Genomic DNA, 24316 nt, shown 5'->3' with positions numbered 1-24316 from the left:
TTGAATCAAAGTACTCTTTAGGCTTAGAAACAAAATTAAATCTTCATGGTAAGTAAGTTAGAAAAACAGGTATCTAATAAAGAGTTTTATGTATGCTGGATCAAGCTAGTCTTTAGGTATAGAAAGAGAGGGGAGTATGATTTTACCCTGCTTTTAGTAATATTCCTGCAACATCATGGCAGGGTTACCACAAATGTGCTTCACCCATTTACTAATGTGAATAGAACCTGAGTCTACAGTCGGATGAATGAACGCTTTAACCAGTAGGCTACTCAACTGAACCCACTAGGCTAAGAAGCAAAATTATATCTTTGTAGTCATTAGGTTGGAACAACATATACAGCCGATATTGATAGGAGTTTTAATGTCCTCAGCAACTGTCACTTGAACCATGTACAGGGCCAGGTTTCCATGACGTGGAACATCAGTTGCAATGCTTGTTACAGTATTCACCATATTAAATTCCCCTGCCTCAATAAAATAACAGCGATGCATTAGAGATACAATACTGGTTGATTACAACTATGGAATTTCTTTAAGTTCAATCAAATTTTAAACAAATGTATTCTTGACTGTTCGATGTCCAAAAATAACTGAACTTCTATTGAGCATAATAAGGGACCACCTCCCAATTTAAGTTTGTGACTGTTCTTGTTTATTTCAACAAATACGGCGCTGATAGTTTGATGTTGGAGGAAAGCTACAAGTTTTAGATATTTACCACTCATGCATAAAGCATGAGTGCAGATGATATGTTCTACTAAGTAGTGGTTTAACTGTGAGACTGTGAAACGACATGTATCCCAATAATTTGGATGTGATACAATTGCATTTCAGTACCTACATGTATCTTTAAACCTTACCAAAAATGCAGAACTTTGAAAATACACATCTACTGAAAACACTGAAGGCCTTGGTTCTATTTCCCCACGTGTAAAGCCCATTTCTGGTGTCCAGTACAATGATATGTTGGAATATTGCTAAAAATGGCACAAAACCCATCTCACTCACTCGCAACAACTTTGCTTGGTGAAAGTCAGCAAGACAACATCAGCCAAGAAGAAAACTGACCTGGTAAGAACACCTAGTAAATACTAATTGAGAGCAGACTGAAAACCTTTTCTGTTCTGAAAACAGGACAGAGGGAATATATTAAACTAGCTAGAGACATGCTGGAGACCTGTTCTAGGCCTCTTCATAAGGGTATCATTGTGCTGAGAAGATTTTATACCAGGTTGTCATCCTAACATTGGGACTGTTCTGATTTTACAAAAGGGACATCAGCACACCAAATCCTAACATCTTGAACTTTAACAATGACTGCTAGACAATGGTACCTGAAACGCTGCACTCACAAAATAAAAAAAACTTGGTCATCTTTTTTAGTACAAAATAAGACCAAGTAGATAAATACAGAAAACATGAAAAGGTAACATTTTCACATTTGTCAAAGGAAACTTCTCTGAATTACTGGCAACAATCAGCAATAATAAGAGTTATATTCAAGTGCTCAGATATAGCAAAAAGAGCTTCATCAATGTGATTTAAATGTGACAGACACATAAAACCAACACTAAGACATATGATCCCCCTTACAGAAAGAAGCAATATTTACTTCTGGCCAAATAAACATGAGAAGCAGGCTGACTCATATTCTTGCTTCTCACAACTTTCTCTCTCTGTCAGATGAGGAAGTCCTCACCAAGAGATAAAGTCTCATGTCTATATGTCCTACCTTACTAATGTAACACTATATATATCTTCCAGATAGGTCAGTATTGTGTATTATCATCTACCCATACAAGAATGCGTATAAAGTATGAAGGCATTTTTACTGCTTAGTTACCACATTTGTATGTCTCATTTTGTGGGGTAGACAAATTTTGTGGTAATGGTATATAGACCTGTCATACAATGCACCAGGCACCAATTCCAACAGGGCTGAAATTTGCATGAGAGGTGAGCAGCATCAAGAGGATGTAAGTCTATGTATGCCAATTTTGGAACCCAAACAGGAAAACTGCCCGGTAAAAAGCAATACATAATTCAACTACAGAAATTATCTCCACAAGCATAAAGACCAGACAACCAGTTGCCACATAATTATATACTGAAAGGCAAAAGAAATTTTGTAATATTGGAAATGACATTTAAGAGTATTTGAAAGTATTTTTAATACATGTGCATTATGCATGTATTCAGGCACAAAATGTCGGCTTGAATGGCAATCGTTGACTTGTTTTCTGAACACAACGGCTATGGCTAGGTTAATGAGAGATCAACGATAAGAAGGCATTTGACGTCCACACAATCTCCAGCAATGGTTCTTTTGGCTTTCAGTATATATCATATCAACAGGGCATTTCATCCTTAAAACCCAAGATCACTTTGACCAGTCATGCTGCTCAACCATCAAAGTCCACAAAGTCATCCTTGTTAAGTACACACTGCTCTGACCTAGATCTCATCACTGCAGTAAGTGGAAATTTAGACACAAAAGTCTGCACAAGCTTATATTATGATTCCAAGCAAGCTGTAAAAATGATAAAAGGTCAAAGGAGATATTACAGAACTTCTGAAAATCAAATATTTCCTGCTGCAACGATTTTATTGTTTTGTTTTACCTCGGCAATCAGCACTACATGAAAGAAGACTGTAAACAATAGGAAGACAATACTGTGGGTGACATAGGAAGAACGCATCTGACAACAGTCATCAATAATCATTATGCAGGAAACAATGAGGTCGGGGCATTATGTAATGAAAGTATGAGCTTCAAACTGCATAGAAGCGTATGAATTATATATCTATATAAACCATGTAACAAACTCCACTGATATCACAATTTACTGCATGAGCTGCCTGCTGCATGGAAGATGTATTTACCACATGGAGCACTAGGCATGCAGATATATGGGTGATATATTCTATACACACTGGCTACAGATGTCAGATTATCTAGTGTATTACATCCCTATTTTGTTCTGATACACTAGGGCAAAGACTGTAGGTTTACCTGAGCTGAAACATATAAAAAAAGGCATGCACAGCTAGAAATATTTGTGAATATTAGACACTGCTAACAGCTTGTATTATTGTTGTCATTAAACAATGTATCACATGACTGAATACTTGTCCCTGTAGTCCGAGCAGTCACGTTCTGGACAGAGCTGATTTGTATCTAAGTTACCCATACTAGCCCTAGGTTCATCTCCCTTTCTTTCACACTGAAGTCAGCAATATTCCATCAATTCCTGACAGCCATACAATACAGCAGACATTACACAATTGTTCACAGTATTTCCTCTATCTACAATGTCACTGATTGGTCATTTACACTGCAGTGGGGGATATTACCAGTAATCTTACACTGGCTTTTAATGATACGAGTTGCAACTTGGGAAACTTGTGGTTGTTAATCTGAGCAGATGAGCCAGTCACCACACAGACCAACAAGCAAGCTGGGCCATCCATTCTCCATCTTAATGTATGAATATGGATTCTATGTAATAATGGTAATTTTATAATTTAGACGGTATCTTATTCCTAACAATGCAATAATGCATTAAAACCATTGTAAAGGCCTTGCATCACATTTATTATAACTGTAGCATGAACTGGAGTTATTTTGAATTCTAAATTGTGATTTTGTACTATCACTGACTGCTGACAAGTGGCTGACTATCAGCTTCCCAGCAGCTCCAGATAAACCTCTGGGCCCATCCCAACCTCTTGCACTTACACATTACAATCTCATACACTACTCCAATAGAGAACAGTGATGGGTAACTAAACAATAAATGCGAGGATGCAAATATTTGAAAAAAACTGCATTTACATAATGTGAGAAAATATTACCCGGCCTTTTGTTTACATAACAACATATTACAAGACCATGAAACCTTTTCTTCTTAAATGCACATTTTCATTAACAAATATTTGTTTGTAAGCATGGTGTGAGTAAGCTGTTCAGGAACTTGATCTGGGAAATATACCTTCCATAGAGTGTGGGTCACTCTGGCCATGTCTGTGTAAGTTCGAGAGAGACAGAATGACCTATGTAAGATACTAGCTTCACCAATCTGGGTCAGCTGCACAGGCAGCAGCCAGTGTCGACATGAAGGTTTAGGTGCCCAGGGTTATGCATGCGTAACACTCCCAACATGGTACATTATCCCAGTGTTCAGATCCTCTACACTTCCCAGTACAATCAGTCTGTACAGCACAGAAATCATACCCACGTTATCATCCTCAAAATTCAACTGTATTGAAGGAAATCTTTTCTTTGTTATACAACACATTTCACCTGCAAAGCTCCACGTTTGATATAGTCTTAAAGGATATGTACAAATTTACATGTTGCATATAAATGATACTTGATCTCACACTGGTCTTGTTGACTACTGAGCGCATTAAGTACAGATGATGAATCATTATATTATCTCTGCTACAAACTTGCATACAGCAGTTTCTTTCACTGTGCTTCAGGAATAGCCCATTTCATAAAGATAGACCTTCAGACTTCCTGTATGTGTTCATATGGTTTGGACAGCAATAAAATTTGATCTCCACTAGATTCACATTTACAAACGCAACCTCTTCATCAGTAGCACACATCATTCCATCACATATGATTACACTGTACACACAGACAAAGGAAATGAAGACCCGTGATGCTGATTCTTTGTTCGACTAACATGATGACTACACGCTGAATAACACTGTACCACCAAACATTCATGCTTCACTATATATACCCATTAACACTCTACTTACTCAGTAGCGTTGAATAATGTCTTAATACCAGTAACAAACAAAACACATTATAATCTCAGACCCAATCCTTTAAAAAAAATACATTCATCCAAGTAATTCTTAAATGAACATGACAAACTATCTGATGTACACATCAAGATATCTATATTGTTTCCTAAGTCACCAGGGACAAGGAAATGAACCTTGACCTCCTGTCATACTGCTACATGTCAAAAGAAACTGCTGACCTGTTCAGATTTTACAGTAATAACACATCCTATCAAGCAAAGACTTCAGAGTGTCACATCATTCACTTGCATCAGGGTCTTCTGACATATGCATATGTGCATCCAGTATACACAAATGTAGAACATGGACACAGAAAAACACAAAATTCACTGCATCCAGATGGAAGCACAATGTTATTCATTGTAGCCACAACTCATCTGTGATTTAACTGAAAGTTTGGTTGTATCTTTCAGAGCAGTTACGTGCATAATTTAATCCATCAGTATAATTCATTTCAGGATCTAACACTAATAATTGGGGATCTCCAACATCCTCATGTTTGACAGTCAAAGTAAAACCCTGCTCCAAATATCACCAACTATCCTGACCAAACATGTAGCAAAACGAGTTTATACACACAGTTAAGGCAAGTTCTTCATTATTAGCATTAGCATTTATCATTTAAAACTGTGTTCCACAGAAAATATTGTGTGAGATCAAACAAAATCTCCTCAGAGATATCATTTTGGCAGTAGATTTTGTACAATGCCCTGACAATGCTAACGTCATGAACTAAATGACGTCACAATGCTATGACATTGCTGCACTGCAAATCTAATGGTAGCACAGTGTTGCGAGATGTATGAGTGAGTGAATAAGTTTAATGCCTCTTTTAGTAATAAATGGGCCGCACATATTGTACCCATGCGGGGAATTCAACCATGTCTGCAGCAGGACAAGCAAACGCTTAAACCACTAAGTAACATTCAGCATTGTCACTAAGGTGACATAATCGCCCGCCGCATATTATCAAATCAAACTTCAAAAGAAATGAAAGTGTTGCTGTGACCTTGAAAATTATGTGATGGTCACCAAAATCAACTGGGCCCTTCACCTTCCCTAGATAAAGCTTGGTGTTAATTATGAAGAAAATCTAGTGAACAGTTCTTGAGATATCTCGCTGACAAGGTAAAAAGCTAAAGTCCCCTTGTGACCTTGAGATGAAGGTCAAGGTCATCAATCCTGAATGAGACCTTCATTAAATCTAGATACCAAATATGAAAAGAATCTAGTCAACGGTTCTTAAGATATTCCAATCTGGACGTACGGATGGACAGAGCTTAATAATACTATATCCCCGCTTCGTTCTAAATGCGCTGTGGGTGATAACTAAAACTAGTGGCCCCTTTGAGTTTATTATCACCATTGTTTACTGTAAATATTACATATCTAACAGAAGTAAATGTGAGGAAACAAACATCCAACTGAACAACAAACTCAAAAACAAATTTCTTACATCTAATAATAACCTCATAATTGCTCTTAATCCAGTGAAAATGTCTAAGCCTTGAATATTACACAATAAATGATTTGCTCAATAAAATAGGTGTTGTTAATGTTTCCTGCGGGTTTACACTGTAGACTGATTGCAAAGCCTCCATCCCATTGACTATTCTGAAAACATCAGCATCTGTCAGCATCCAGATGACTGCTGATCCAGAGGTATTGATTGGTGGTGTACTGATATATTATGGCTGGCAAATGGAATGAGGTAATCAACTAGTTTGTTAACACTGATGTACCACTGACTGAGCTTGACTTACAGGTTTGTACAGGTACAGTTACCAAGCACCTGTTTGACTTTAGTAATGTGATCTGGCAGACTGTCAAGATCACTGTGGACATTCCATAGACAGCCTTATTTAGGCACTCTGTGCTACATCCACTTGAGGGATAAGGAAAGGGTGTGATAAGAAGAGGCTCTGATATGAAGTTCCTTGTGTATATCTCTGCTTGGGATCTAGTTGCAAAGGGAGGGTGATACGATGCATACTGTCTCATGTAGTTCGGGATTCAATGATACAGAGTAGGTAATACAAAAAAATATTGCCATATGTTATTTGGAATGAATTGATAGAGTGGTTGGTATGGTACATACTGCCACATTAACAAGGGGATTTGGAAATACAAAGAGCGCGATATGATACATACTGGAACAAGTAATTTGGGATTCAATTACAGACGAGTAATACAATAATACTGTAACATGGAAATTGGGATGCAATAATACAAGAGATGGAGATACAAACTGCATGTGCAGTTTGGGAAACATGATACAAAAAGAGGTCAGTGACACAAAGAAGGGATGACACATTGTAATATGTATTCTTGGGACTACATAATGCACAGTGAGTGAAAGAGTGAGCGAGTGAGTGAGTGAATATAGCTTTATGCCATCTATCAAAAATCACACCAAAAGCGTAAACAAAGGGATCAGTATTGTGAAACACAAGATTCAATGAGGCTCCGAGTCTATGATATATGATAAATATATTTATTGAATCACTAAGCTTCATACACCAACACATGGCTCCTGCTTAATGTTCATATCACAAACAAAATGGAGAAAGGTAGTGAATAAAGAACTTCAGTCATATGACAGCTACAGCAGTGCTATCAGGCCCTCAATCCATAACATTGCAACAAACACTGATACTATCATTAGCTGCCAGACAAAAAGCACTGGGTATACCAGGGTCTTCTTTTGCCATGTTTACCATCCCCACAGGAAGCCATCATCAGACCTCACACAGCAACAACATACACATAAAGGAAACCATGCTCATTGTTGTGCTGACATGTCGTTGTTATAGAGAGAAAGGTAAATAAATAAATAAATAAATAAATAAATAAATAAATAAATAAATGAATGAATGAATGAATGAATGAATGAATGAATGAATGAATGCTGTATTTTGGCCATCAAACGTTACCAACTATAAAGTCAGAGTAATAAGGATCAATCAATAATGGACAAATTACAAGCAACCATCAATAAATGTTTTGCCATAATGCTCATATTATACATCTCTGGCTGGAGCATTATGTTCATTATCATCCTGGCAGTTGAATACTGTCAAATGAGGATCTTTCAGTCATCAAAATCAGATAGTGTTCATATTTCATCCATAATGCGAGACAGTCAAAGCAATTTCATTATTCTAATCCTTGCCAGTATCATCATTGTCATCTTTCCACCCAGTTTAGATGTTGAATTTCACTATTCCACAGCTAACTATATCGTCACTGTAATTTCATTATTCCACCTAATACTGTCAATGTAATTTCATTACTCCACTCAATACTGTCATCATAACAACTAACTCTTGTGGACCTGTGGATTAAGGCCTAACTACTCTTGTAATAGTCTTGAAAAATTCTGCTAAGAAAACCATATATGTAGGGCTTCATTATCAGCAGACTAGAGGTGCCCACCTTTAAGCAACAATACCAAAAACGTTTCTTTTCCAATAGTAATTAGAAGACTATATTCTACTTTCCCTAAGGATACTCCAAGACTAATTCATGCCCCTAAGTGGTGAAATTTCCATCCCAAATATACAATGAACAAAATATTAATGCTATAAAGCATCTACATTAAGTCGCATGTTACTCGAGGAGGTATGAATCAAGAAGGCCTACAATGCATATGTATTCAACATAATCAAGTTGGCCAAGGGAAGTAACTCTAACTCATTATAACCAGACAACTACAAATTAACAAACATTCCTAACACTGACTCACAGTTCTCATGTACTAATCCAGCAAACAGCCTTCTGAAAGCACAATTATGTCTATTTACAATTTCAAACCAAACCAAGAACTTCAAATGATTACATTAGATAGTTCACAGCTTGCATAATATAAAAATAATATTCACCACACAACATTCCATAATGTATAAAGTGACATTCATCATGTATAAATTGATATTCACCAAATAACATTTAATAATGTATAAAGTGTTCTTCACCATACAACATTCATTGATGATAAAGTGATATTCACAAGATAACATTTCATGATGTATAAAGTGATATTCACCAAATTAACATTCCATGATGTATAAAGTGATATTCACTAAATAACATTCCATGATATATATAGTGATATTCACCATATAACATCCCATTTCAGAAAGTAAGATTCACCACACAACAATCCATGATATAAGGAAGTAGTTATCAAAACTTTTTTTTAAAAAGTGAAATAGTGAATAATAAATATGTTCATTAAAAAATATCAACCTTAATGAAGGTAGTTCATGTAAATAGATCAATATTCGATATAAACTCTGGAAGGGATAAAATCAAACGTGTTCTTATATTCATTTGCTCTAGTAGAAACAGTACCGGTGTACTTAGAGGCCATGATACAATGCTACAATCAACACTCCTGTAAAGGTAAACAATACCTTACATAACAACAATATATGTACAAAAACATGAGACTAATCCTGAACTCAGAGGTCCAAGAGAGAGAAGAGAAACCCATGCAGTTCTCAGGACACACGTGCATGAAAGAGAAGAAAAGAACAAGCAGAGCTAACGACCTCAACCAAGAATCCCCAAATACTGAAGAGAAAAAGCAGTCCTAACGACCTCAACCCCTAAATCCCTAACGTAAGCCTGAGAAACTGCCATCATTTCAACCATGCAACTCCAAACTGTAGCATGGCCTGTATCTACAATGAAGCTGTCAATTCAAAAGCACTGATAGCTGTATCACCGCTGAATGGGGACAGATCTGAACCTATGCTAAAACCTAGTTATTGATATTGTCATAGTATTGTTAGACTAAACTAACTGGAGCAAGTGCTACTGCTGTTAACTGAGGCTTTCAAACAACTAGTTTAGCCACTGATCGACCTGGAAGTGCAAAAGGTATTGTATGCTTTGTGAAGCTTTATTCTGTGTCCATATGTGGGAAACAGATTTCTTAATCTGTTAACATTCTGAAACCTATGTCTCCAAATAAATACCGAATAGGCAAAAAAATTTTCTCTTCAACATAGGCCAATGATAATCATAAAACAATAAAAAAAACTTTAGTCAATAAAGTTTTTATTAAAAGAAATTATTGCTTTGACTAGAATAATAAACAATCACTAAGAATATTATCAAAAGAGGCATGAAAGTTACGGGCATTGTCAACCCTTATGGTTATGTGAACTGCCAAAGACTTTGATGGGTTTCTTCATTCATATATTGATTCAATGAAATTATATGAAAACTACTTGAAAACTTCATGAAAAATTCTGTTTTCATTTTACCAACGATAGTACACATGTCTTCTCCCTTGTTAATTAGAGTAGAGCAGATTAGCCCAGTCCTCTGCTATTCGCAGGTTCCTGTTCAAGGCAGTTGACCCCGCTTGTTATTGGAGCAGTGTTGAGCATTGCCACACTCCACTGCTTTCTGACAGTCCGAGTGTGTATTCGATAAAACATCTGACTGTCCGGGTGTGAACCGATTCCCAATATGGGATTGGCATGTTTAGTGTATGAAGGCCATCTCTTTAGTCGCTTCAGTGAAACTGGATGAACATCTGTACCAGAGATATCAAACCATAAACACTCACCTACATAGAAATAGAAATATGTTATCACCCAAATAGTAATACAAACATGTTATCACAAAAACAGGAACATAAATATGCTTCCACCAAAACAGACACATAAATATGTTAAAAACTTTATAGAAGGGACTTATATTCCACTGGCAAACTGCAGCAAAATATTTTTTTCACAAAGTTGCTGAGTCACAATCCTTGATAATTAATACATGCACATTGTGGGATAGGGTTAAGACATCTCCTGCCTTGGTTTCAGACAAATGTCCAGGTTACGTCCTGCTCTACTTCAGTATAATACACAAATCAGGTTCAATTGCCCAAATGGGTACAAATTGTGAAGCACATTTCAGGTGTTCCTGCTGAGATATTACTATTTTATAACCAAAAGCAGAGTAAAACCATACTCACTCATGATTATCCTTGTTTTGAAATTTACAAAATTGGTTACGACATTATGATGTTAATGATGCATATCAGTAAGTCAACATTTTTGCAACAAAGCCAAACTTTCTGAAATATAGTTGTCAAACTGGATCAGGTAGTTGAGCCACGCCATGGAAAGACACTGAACACAATGGCAGTTACTTGTGTATCATGAGCCAAGCCTTCTCAAGAAAATTATCACAGGGCACTGAGTTGTGCATCTTGTAAATCTTGACTCTGAAATAGCAGTAGTACATCTGGATCCATGCCTCCTTAAACTAAACTGTAGAAATGGCAACTATAGATGAAGATCCAAGCCTGGCAATTTGAAAAATCATAACAGAGTGAAAGAAATTAGCATGAGTGAGAGTAAGTTTAGTTTTACGCCACACTCAACAATATTCCCACTATAGTTTATAGCGGCAGTCAGTAAATAGTCTGGGCCAGACAATCCAGTGACATTTGACCAACATCAATCTGCACAACTGGGAAATGATGACATGAGTCAACTTAGTCAGTGAGTCTGACTACCTGATCCGGTTAGTCGCCTTTTACAACAAGCATGGTTCACTGAATATCGTCTCGGGTACACAGAAAGAAGCATAGTCCCCTTTTATGGCAAGCATGGGTTGCTGAGAGCCTATACTACCCCGGACCTGCACAGGACCCTGATCATCAGATTCAAATAAAGAAAACTTTCTCCTGCATATTTTTCTCATTTTCCTTGTAAATAGGGTGCTGTCATCTTGACCAAGTTACACAAAAGATTTTTTGTAGGGCTGCACTGTATTACCGGTATATTGCAATATGCTTTTCAAATGATAAGTATTGCACTATTATCTCTAGAACCGATTTATTGGGTCAAGAAAATACAATTTTTTGTGTGTGACCTTCATTATGTTTTAAATCAAAATTTCATTCACAACAAAGTTTTTCATTTGTTATTCAATGAGAAAACAGCATACTGTAATACTATGAATTGTATAAAAAATAAAATAAAATCCCTGCCTATGGAACTTCATTTTCAGATTAGTGTTATCAGAACCGTAAGATATAATGTATGTTTAGTATTGTTTACAGACTAATGTAGAAAATATGATTGATGTGTACAATTAGTGGTACTTACTGTCACACACTTAAGTTCTTCATATACTACAATATGTACTGCAACACAGGTGCCCGAATTGCAATATATTGCAAAACAATTTATTTGCCTATACACAGCCATGATTTCTTTGCTGAAGAGGTTGTTAGATTACTGTAATTGTTGCTTATTTTGTTTGCTAGGACAGTGGAGAAGTCTTGTGGCTGATGCATTCACTCATCAAGCAAAAGAATTCGGCTTGACTCCCATCAGGGGTACAATGTGTGAAGTCCATTTCTGGTGTCTCCTTGATTTGATATTACTGGAATATTGCTAAAAGTTGTGTAAAACTAAATTCACTTACTATTTGATCAATTAGGAAATGATAACTCAAGTTAGTTCCTGACATATTATCATGAATATTCACAGCAATGTATCTAAACCTGATCCAAGGAAGATATTTTGCTCCACATGTGCAGCCAACAGTAGTAAAGTTTTGACCAAGCATTGTCACTAATTCCTGCGGCATTTTTCCAATCAAACTTAAAAAGTAATGAATGTTTAAGAATGTAATGAATATTCACAACAATGTATCTAAACCTGCTCCAAGGAAGATATTTTGCTCCACATGTGCAGCCAACAGAAGTAACGTTTTGACCAAGCATTGTCACCAATTCCTGCAGCAGTTTTTCCAATCAAACTTAAAAGGTAATGAATGTTTAAGAAGAAGGTACATGTCAACAAAAACATGACTAGTCAACCTCTCTTGATATCTTGCTCTTTACTTATTCAAGTGCACAAATATTTTCAAGTCTGAGTGTGACCTTGACATGAATGTCATAAGGCATGAAACATGCAAAAACAGAACAAAAGAAATTGCTTAACAAAAACATTTATGGGAGGTCTTGAAAGTCTATGAAGAAAATCCAGTGAACCGTTCTTAAGATATCTTGCTGACAATTCAGGTTGACATGCCGAAATCTTCAAAGTGTTGCCTCATGTGAAGGTCACCAGAATCAACTGGGCCTTGATGAAGTTTGGTGTCAAATATGAAGAAAGTCCAGTGAATGGTTCTTGAGGAATCTCGCTGACAAGCCAAATCATTCAGGTAAATATGCTGAAATCTTCAAAGTGTCAATGTGACCCTAAAAATTACCAGAAATGACTGGGCCCTGTGCTATCCATAGGCAAAGCTTGATGTATATACGAAGAAACTTCTTGGTTCTTGAGGTGTCTTGCCGACAATTGCTGACATCTTCAAAGTGAAAATTATGAGATGGTCACCAAAATCGACAGGTCCTGTGCCTTCCCCAGATAAAGGTGGGTGTTGAATATGAATAAAAATCCAGCAAAGGGTTCTTGAGATATATTAACATGCTTAAATCTTCAAAGTGTTGCTATGACCTTGAAAATTAGGTGAAGGTCAGAAAAGTCGACTGGGCCCTCTGCCTTCCCTAGATAGAACTTGGTCTTGAATATGCAGAAAATCCAGTGTGAGGTTCTTGAGATAATCTTGCTGACAAGGGCAAAAGGTTCAAGTCCCCTAGTGACCCTGAAATCAAAGTCAAGGTCAACAAACCTGACTGGGACCTTCGTATGCTGTGATGAACCCAGGTACCAAATATAAAAACAATCTAGTCAGCAGTTCTTAAGATATTCTAATTTGTGTGTACCGCCGAACTGTGCCTAATAATATAACCCCCGCTAAATGTAATGCACAGCAGGGTATAATTAAACACTTCCCATTCCCTCAGAATTCACAAAAAAACCATCCCTGCATGATGAATGTCAAGGTATACATAATTCAGATGTAATGTAACCAAAATTACAAATAGTGATGTTCTGATACTTCCCATAACTGATTTAATTAGCTCCATATACTTCTTCATTTCCAACAATAGAAACCTTATAATTCTTCAAGCTCCTTACTATTATGAATGGGTAGCCTGTTCATATTTTTCCAGGGATGAGATTTACAAGCCATTAAACATCACACACAACATTATGCATAAGTGTGAAGCAGTGGGTGAGTTGAGTTCAACGTAGCACTCAGCAATATTCCAGCTATATGGTGGTCTGTAAATAATAGAGTCTGGACCAGACATTCATTCCTGTGAGAAATTTGATGAGCATCGATTTGCACAATGACATGTGTCAACCAAGTCAACGAGTCTGACCACCCAATCCCGTTAGTAGTCGTCTCTTACAAAAAGCATGGTCGCCTTTTGTGTCAAGCATGGGTTGCTGAAGACTTATTCAAGCCAGGATATTCACGGGTGTAGACAGGTAAGAAGTGTGTATATCATGAGTGCAGCAATACATGCATATTGTCAACTCATGGACTGTAATGAAAAAAAAAAGGTATGCACAATCACAACTGGTACAAGCCTGGTGTGAGGACAAATCATACGAACCTGACATAACACAAAACATTGATATGAAATCATAACAAAGTTTTATCTTTAGTTGATGCTCCTTACAATAAACTCCGAACAATGATCCACTTCAATGATCCACTTCAACATGATAAAATATTAGAAACAATGATCTACTTCAACATGATAAAATATTAGAAACAATGATCTACTTCAACAGGATACAATAGTAGGAACAATGATCCACTTCGACAGGATACAATAGTAGGAACAATGATCCACTTCGACAGGATACAATAGTAGGAACAATGATCCACAATGATCCAATTCAATAGGATACAATACTAGGAACAATGACCCACTTTTACAGGATACAATATTAGGAACAATGACCTACTCTACTGCAGTACAATGATGATCAACCAATTCAACTCAAAACAAGTTGAACAGATATTTTCTGCTTTGACAGGATAAAATATAATGAACAATGATCCAGTTTTCCAAAATATGGTTAACCAAGTTGAGCTAGAAATTCATATCATGAGCACTGATCCTCGTTGTCATGACACAAAATTATGAGAAATGATCAAGTTTGCCACACTACAATGACACAGAGTTGACAAAATCAAATCAAAACCAGTTCAACCATAGAACATTTTAAGTAATGATTCACTTTATCAGTATACAGTATTTTGAGCAATGATCCTGACTGCCACAATACCAGGTCACACAGGTTTAACCAGGTCAAATGAGAAGAGCTCAACCGCATGTCGATATTATGAGCAACAGTCCGAGATCTCAGAGGACTCTCAACCTCCTGTTTTCTCCAACTGGTGTCTCCTTGAAAACCAGGTTTTGTTTTCAGAGATTTATTCTATCCTAAAGGGTTTGAATTAGAGTCAAGCAGCTATGACCTATGCACAACTCATTACTGATGTAAACAGCTAAAGATGAATAAATACCTAGCAAAATCAACATAGCACTGCCTGTCGTAACTGTAACATTATATGTGACAATACGCTACCTATGGTTGGTTTTGATGTTCTGATGATCACATTTTGCATTCAATGCGGTTATTTCCTCATATATTTAGAGGAAGGGATAGAGACCAGGGTACATTCAGGCATGCATACAAACCCACTATCACACATCATACAGACCTCTGAGACATCAGTTCAGTGTTCTTTACAATTCATCTCAACTCCAAGTTTTCAAACACATAACTTGATGTTTTGCCATGTTTTTTTGTCAGTTGACAATACGGGTGAACTTTGTTTGTCTCACAGTTCCTGAAATAAGTTAAGCTTGAGTTTACAGGGAACTGGAAATGAATATCTCACTGGGAGCTGATATTCGCGTAAACTCAAAAACCTGCACATTTCATGCAAATACAGCTACATTTCACGTACAATATTTTCTACATGCGTGTTCTGCACACAAGGCCTTTCCTTTGTTCTGGGAACAAGAGTGAGTGAGTGAGTGAGATTAGTTTTATGCTGCATTCAGCAATATTCCAGCTATATGGCGGCGGGGCATGACCATATGTACAGCTTCAGCACATTTGGGAACATTTTAGTCGCCTCTTACGACAAGCATAATTGCCATTTATGGCAAGCATGGGCTGCTGAAGGACTATTCTACTCCCGACCCACGGGTCTCTGGGAACAAGAAACTGAAGATCATATTTTGCTCTAGAAACAGCAAATTAAATAAAGTTTCTCTCAGCTACTTTGACTTGCAAATGATGACACTGAAGAAAATGGCATATAAATTTCAAAATTTTCACAGGGGACCCCATCCTCAATATCTCCAGAGTATACATTTCAATAAGTTTCCACTGTACCCTGGATGCATCTAAGGCTTGGCCCGAAATTTTCATACATCCCTTTGCTGGCTCTACAGTCTCACAGTAGCCATTCTGCTTGGCCATCCCTACAACTGAACCTGCCAGTGTGAACAAAGATAGCAGTCGCAGCTGTGAAGGTTTGGTTGCTGTGCGATTCATATTTGGGGGAAATCCTACAGACACACTGATAGGTCTGACAATTTAACGAAAATATATGCAAGAAATTCTTCTGAGTCTTTCAGAGGACTTGTGCATGGTTCATGTTGCCAAGTTTAATTGGTCAGATAATGTAAAAAGCGAAAGTGAGTTGTGATTGGTACGCTCAACTTGAAAGTGTATCCTCCTGATTGGATAAAAAGACAGCCAAGGGAGGTAATAAATTTATCCAGTTTAGCTGTAGATGCATCCAGGGTATAGTGGAGATTCATAGGAATGTATACCCTTGAGATATTGAGGATGAGGGGACCCCAAACCCCCTAGCAACCTCAACGCTTTCTGGCTGGGGCAAAACCTGCAGTGCATGCACACAAAAGATTCTGGAGTTTTGCGTAATAGGAACTCTAAGATTTTTCCTTACCATGAAAACTACCAGCTCTTTTTCTGTTAGGGGGTGGAGGGGCAGTTTGATTCCCAACATGGACACATTATGTAAATCCCATTTCTGGTGACCTGCCAGCCATGATATTGATGGAATATTGCTGAAAGTGACGTAAAACAAAGCAAGCATGATTCCACATGTTGTACCTATGTCCTCTTTTTGACAAGGAAACACTTTAACCACCAGGCTACCTTGAAGTCCAGGGATCGAAATTAAGTTTTCTTCGAGCGTGCCTCTTGGGCACTGTCATGATAATTTAAGTGTGCCATTTCTTTTTCAGAGGTGCCATAAATTCATTTTCTATTAAAATTAACTTCAACACATTACATGACCTGAAGTAAAAGTAAAAATTATTGTAACATTCACTAATAAATCCTGAGTAATAGAACAATGCTAGGTATGTATTTTTGTTTATTTACTGACCTCTAACTTTGAAAAGACATTGATGAGTACACTTTATCATTGGTCTTCATTCATAATGTCATGAAAGATAATAACGGTTAAAACATACTTGAATGCACTTTTGCAAACAAATCAAGTGTGCCTTAAGGGCACACAGGGAAGAATTTAACCATGCCATTTCAATGTTAGCCGTGTCATTGGTACAATGGCACTAATAATTTCGATCCCTGAAGTCCCTTCTGATTTGAGGCCGAACACCAGGGTCAGATGACCACAGTGAGGTTAAGACTAACAGTAACCTCCCTTGCTGATAAGGAAGGTCAGTTTGTTGACAAAAACAGCACTGCAAATAATGCCTTACTACCGTCAGTAAACAAGTAGGCCTGGACCAGACAATCTAGTGACATCATGGACATTGATCTATTCAACTGGGAGATGATTAAAAGTATTAACCAAGACAAAACACTCAATTTCATAAGTTGCGTCTCAACTCAAGCATGACCGAAGACAAAAACAAATCTTGGTTAAATCATCACAAAGCTACTGACAAAGCAAGACCAACACCTACAGCCTATCACACATACAGTTCATGGAAATTCAAGTAAAAAAAAAAAAAAAAGTGACGTCATAAGTAAGTCATAACTTATGTGAAGTTTTCGACTATGGGTACCTGGTGGGATAAAGTCATGTGACCATAATCCTCCAGCACCTAACAGACACCTTGAGTTATTCATGGTAATATTAATCACATTGTTTGGGTGCTTTGAGCATGCATTATGCATGGATCAACTGCACATGACAAATGGACTATCTTTATTATCATCATTTTGAAAAATATTCTGTCAAAACCTGGTGATACTGATGGACCTACGTGGGCACTGAAGGAAGACTTTCCACGACTCAGAAACACCAGCCCATTTTGAATATTAGTACCGCTATCATCAGGGTTTATTAAACATGGCTGGTCAGTCTGAAATAAGGGAAACTCTGAAATGTCTGGTAGTATTCTTTCAAAATATAATTGCCTAAACCCTGTCCAAAATGAGTGAACGAGTTCAGTTTTATGCCGTTTTAGCAGTAATCCACTAATATTACAGCTGGGAACACAACAAATCAGCTTCACACATTGTTGTCATGTGAGGATTTGAACCCAGTCTTTGGCATCACATATGAATGCTTAAACCATTATACTAGCCCACACCCTCTCCAAAATGAATTCCTCAGACACAGCGGCAATAGGGTAGCCAAGTGACTAAAATGTTGGCGTGCCACGTTGAATGCCTGAGTTCGATTCCCCACATGTGTACAATGGGTGAAGCCCATTTCTGGTGTCCCCTGCAGTGATATGGCTGGAATATTGCTAAAAGTGGTGTAAAACCATACCTACTCACTCTTCAAACATGACCACAGGCCTGTGTCTTCAGAAATTATTTGTATTGTATTCACCATACATTTCATTGTGATCAAGTATTTGTACTGATATATACTGTGACACTTGTGAGTCTGTAAGCACGAAGCCAAGCCAAACATGATTCTCTTGTTCCTTTCACAACAGTGTCAACGTCAGCTAAGCATTGAAATTTTGTGGTAGTGGATACAGGGAGATAACTTGAGAGAAACATTACATACTAGTATGTGGTTACCAGCAGTGTACAAAATAGTTTTGAAATGTGGCCTGTCCAAGGACTCGCTGCACAAAATAGCTGCTCTTAATACACTGTTACCAGCTTTGTCGAAAGTGCAAACATCTTTTTATGAATTAATTTGTGCACCTATTTTAGGCTAAACGATGCAAATAATACAGAAACTTCTCAAATACTTTTTAAAAAAAATAAACAGAAATATTGAAAACATATGACAAGTATTCAGTGTTTGAGTTAACACAGAAACCTGCGTTTTTCACAAAAAAAATATAATAGAATCATGCCATAAATATTTTGCGTGCATGTTTTGGACTTATAGATTCTGATCTATGTAATTTTAAAAAGTACCTTAAAACTGCAACATATAGATAAACAATACATTTTAACATGATTCAGGATTTTAAAGAAAATTTCACATGCAAAAGATTTGGACTGCACTTGTACAAAACCTGCCACAAACACTGGTATTGTTTCATTTAAACACTTTGCACTTAAAAGGTACAGTGCTCTGACCAATGGCTTCTTCTAGTGATCTTGCTCATAGTATAACCAGCATACCGGTATTTACCGGTTCACACATGAAAATGATACGCATTGCGATACGCTGACCAAAAACCAGTATTTTGACACGAATTGGGAAAACTTCATAACACTCAGCAATATTCAGATATTTCCATTTTCAAAATTGTTCTTTTCCTTGTTTCATTTCTTCAAAATATTATTTATATTTTTATTTTGCTATAATTAAAAGTTTTTATTTGTATTCATTAAAGTGACCATGGTGAGTTTTTGCATTATAAATCAAGCACAAACTTAATTATTAAGTTTTTTGTTGAATAAAATCTTGCTATATATTGGAATACATATTGCAATATACAGTCAATTATTCTTAATCTGACCTCCGTTTATCAAACAATCAGCTTTATCCAATGCTTTTGTTTGGTAACAAATTTGATTATACGTAACTTAGTCTCATTCATTAAATCTAACATCCTCGTTAATCCGACAATATGCTATGCAACGGAATTTATTGGATTAACAAGACTTGACTCTATACTTTCGCGTTAAATATATATTTCAATTTGAATATTCTCTGCAATACCCACCTCTACTTGATTACGAACATGTTCAATAAAACATTTAGCATTTAGTCTTTGAAGGTGGCCAATTGAAGGCTTCTTGCCATCAAGGACATACCATGACCAACTGCTGTCAATGCTGACTTTTTTGTTGACTGTTTTCAAAATGTCACTGCTGGAGAGGACATTTTACTACAAGCACTGTGATTACTGATAAGGGCAGAACAGTTTGTTTGCTAATTTGTTGCTTAACGCTTGACTCAGCTATAATTCAAGCTGCATGTCGATGGTCTGTAGATAATCGAGTCTGGACCAGACAATCAAATGATGATCATCATGAGCATAGACCTACAATGTTGGGATAAGATGACATGTTTCAAGCATGTCAGCACGCCTGACCATCGAATCGTTTCTGTCAATTCTTACAAGCATAGGTTGCCAAAGAGCAATCTCAAAGTGGATGTTAAAAAAATAATCTGAGGATTTCATGCTTGCTGTTTCACTGAATGAAATCTCTGAATCCAAATTTGAAGTAGTTACTGATTTGATTTACCAATAATCCAGCCTAGGGTCCTAAGTATAGAATGTTAAATACATCACTAAATATCACACTTACATTCTAAAATATATTTTGATGATAATTTCCTCTATAATAGATCACACACTTGTACTGATCTGCGCCTCAGAGCAGCCTACATCGTGTGTGGAAATCAATAACTCATTGATTATTATCTATCCTTGGAAAATCACTACCTAATCTATGGGAAATAAACAGTCACAGATAAATATTCTCTTTTGATTCACAAAAAGTTATCAACAGCTGCAGAATGATAATATCAAATCGACTCATTGGTAAACGAAGCTATATTACTCACTCAAGGAAGATTCTGCGGGTAATTTTTGTGGCAATAGGACACTAAAGCAATACCACGAGACGTATGACGTCATAATGGTTCTCAGTTATGACATCATAGTGCTAATGCCGCTGTCACAATGGTACTTGACCTTGCTTGACTTGCGGAAAGCTGAGAGTCATCACACTGTAGTCAATTTCACCGCTTTTTCTATTTAGATATGTTGGAGAGTAATAAATAGAATACTTAACTCACTTCCATGAATTACCATTTTTATTAAACTCATTTGATACTAAATCATAAACTTGTTTAATAAAAATGGATTACACCACCGTTGTTTCATATTTTTTATATATTACTTGTCCTTTGTAAAATCAGACTACAGCAACAACATAAGGAACACATTTACACAAGAGGAAGTACCCTGTCCATGAGGAAGTAATAAACTAGATTTAAACTTTCATAAATAATTTGACATAGCCTTTATCATCATAACATTGTAATAAAATCGCTTACAGCACCATAACAACTGACATACCATCATATGGTGACACTGCCTCAATATTTGGATGTTTTGTATGTTGCAGCTCACAATATTGTTGAAACTTTAACGTTCATAATGCATCAATATAAACTTATGAACATTGAAATTAATGATTCAGCTGCAGAAACATATTTAAATATTAAGTTTAAGAAGGACAATGAGAATGTTGGAAAGTCAACTTTAAACACTGATTCATATTTGGTGTTAAACTGATGAACTGCAGGTCTACATCAGTAAGTTTTGTTGATGCACAATATACTTTTAAGTTGGTGTACCAATACTTATCCTTTCAATCGGACACTTATATTTCTTTGTGATTTCCTGTTTATGAGGCCAGTTTACACTAACTAATCTCAGAAAGTTCCTTCATTTACCTGTCATTTCAATTTATGACAATTCAAAGATTACAAAATATTTATGCAGATTGTATCGATGACATTCTGAAGATATGGTTGTTTTTACAAAGAATGTGAAAAGAAGTGATTCAAATAAATAATATCCCATAAATCTTTACAAATATGTATGAAAATAGGCTAAAATCTTAGCATGTCAATGTTAACCAACATTTGAACCTTTTTAATTCTGACGATGTTAGTTTAAAACATCTGTGATTAAGTATTATATGGAATTGAAATTCTTTATACAATGATTTTAGCACTTCTCTGCATCTATTACTCATTCATCTGGAAGTCAGTACCACATGGAGTAAAAAGGTTCCATTGTCTTGTCAAGAACTATTTAACATTCATTTCTCACATGTTTGCAGAACACTTTTATTCATGATTGGAAAAGTTTCTCTAGAACATATAATATCAGTGGCAATAAACATGCTGAACTGGCTTACAAAGTCTTTGAAAAAGAAACCCAATTAATTTGTTTATTGGATGAGCTAATTAACATTGAAATAACTTTTTTTCTCTTGTTCACAAACATGTATTAAATTTTTCACTTGCGATGTAGCACATCAAAATTGAGAAACCTTTGAATGGCAACATTATGCCATAGAGAAAACAGGTACATATGTTGGTATCATTCAAAAAGTTGTTTTAATAAAATATCTGCCCCATACTATACTGATGTCTAATAAAATGCATTTAAATATGCAGGCAAACACACACTCTACACTGGGATAATAAGCCATTTGAGCAAGCATCTTGTCTTCATGGAAGAAAACTGGGCCCTCTCGCATGTGTCCTTTGTTTGCCTTCTAAAAAAACACATCTAAGGACATGCCCTTTCTACAATATAAGAATACTATGATCATTGGTCCTTCATTTTGAGGGTCAGCACGATCTAACTTCCATGCATTTCCTTCCTATATTCACAATTTCATGAGCAAACAAAAGAAACTCATTCATCGCGCATTCGTGAATAGCCTCCCCAACTGACATGAAGCGAGTTCACACAAGTGGAGTTATGAACTGATAAACACAAATCGAATTCGCACCGAAAACGCCAGCTGTTTTTAATTCGCAGATAATGTCAGCTAATCCACAGCCAAAACTGACAATTGATTTGGCTTCTGGAAGTATCTAGTCAACTATCGTGCGTCTAACATTGTCAAATCTCACTAGATGTATCGAGAAATACCGCATCGAACACAATGACCCCCTCATAAGTCCAAATCGCTCGTGCGGCAGCCATGTTGGATTGCCATCAGAGTTGGCTCAAATGAAATAGCGAACATTTTCTTACAAAAGAAACAACAATGGGGCATATGTAAGCCAAAGAAGCAATCGGTTGGCGACTTGGATGTTAAATACATCAAATGAAGTCAATTAGCTATCAAAACCCACCGTAATTAAGTTTCAGTCGCTTAATATATCGGTAGTGGCATCTTAACTGGATGCAGCGAGCCCTCTCTGCACTATCTACATACATTGGGAACGGACTGGGAGCTAACGAAAATATCGTTTCGCCTTAATAAGAATGTTACACTATTCATAAGCACAGTTTTGCAAATGACATATAATAGTAATGATATAAATCACAATACATATTAATTTTAAACTCAATGGGTAATATTACTAAATTCCTATTACCCATTAGTCTAGATCCTTATAGAGGGAGTAAATTGTTTCCTCCAAACTTACTCGAAACACAGTTTCCTCTAAAGATTTGCTTGTGTCATCAAGTTAAATGAACTACGCCTAATTTGATATCTGTCATACCCGTTGTAAACTCTAGGTTTCCAACTTTCCGTGTTGTCAATGACTTTGAGGGAGTATATTCGTCTCTCACTTCAAGCATTCTTTATTTGCGCGAGCTCATGTTTAATTGGACTCTTCTCGCAGTGGGTAAGGAAAATCGACACTTTTAGCTTAAAGGGCCTAATTGTGTACCTGCTCGCAAGTTCTCCTCCATGCAACTGTCTGAGACAAACCCAATCGTAACCCGACGACATAGCAGTGTAATATTTATAAACACTGTCGAAAAGACAACATGGTAGTATCGACCGAGAGCCGGCTTACCACCCAAGCGCCCCTATAGTTAGAATAGACTGATCCGTATAGTGATTACACATGGAGGTGTTTGTATTGTTAATAAGAATATAAATGAAGTGTAATGGGAAATATATAACAAGACAGTTTTGCGGTTCACATAACAGTAGTTTGATGTCTGACTAGCACTTATTAGTTTAACGACAGAAAATATTTACTAGGGCTCTCAGTTTCCATGACCCCTAGATGTGACCCCATTGTTAGGTTTACTGCACGTAGGCGCTTGTAATCTCGGTGTTGCTAACAGATAGTACATAAATATATACCCCACCAAACTCATCATATGTAACAATTCTTCAGCAATATAATGCTTCAGGGAGACGAAATCACAATAACAAACAATAGGCGGAAATTATTAGAAAACATCCTTGTACATACATTTTAAAAAAAACGTGACTAATGTCGATCCGAATGATGAAAGTAACCTTTACGCTTATCTGAATCTCCTCCTCATACCACAGAGACGCATGTTAGGAGACTTACTTTGATGATTATGTATTGTTGTGAAAAGGGCCCGTATCTCAATTCCTAGCCAGTGCAGATATTTATAGGCCAAAGCATGCAGAGC

The 24316-nt window shown here is 36.6% G+C and overlaps 1 protein-coding gene across 2 annotated transcripts in view; it reads right to left on the bottom strand.

Annotated features, from left to right (window-relative positions):
- Positions 1 to 23522, bottom strand: part of LOC137268134 (uncharacterized) — a 49049-nt gene extending 25527 nt beyond the window's left edge. Inside the window, exon 1 of one of the 2 annotated variants that reach the window (XM_067802658.1) lies at positions 23419 to 23522. The gene's annotated coding sequence lies outside the window, so the exon portion shown is untranslated. Of the gene's footprint in view, positions 1 to 23043; positions 23136 to 23418 lie in introns of those variants that run through there. The other variant, XM_067802657.1, reaches the window with a different exon arrangement.
- Positions 23523 to 24316: the final 794 nt, after the last annotated feature.

This window comes from Haliotis asinina, chromosome 16 (genome assembly GCF_037392515.1).
Source record: "Haliotis asinina isolate JCU_RB_2024 chromosome 16, JCU_Hal_asi_v2, whole genome shotgun sequence".
Taxonomy (NCBI): Eukaryota; Metazoa; Mollusca; class Gastropoda; order Lepetellida; family Haliotidae; genus Haliotis; species Haliotis asinina.
The sequence above is the reverse complement of the archived record's forward strand: the minus strand, read 5'-3'. Positions and strand labels throughout refer to the sequence as shown.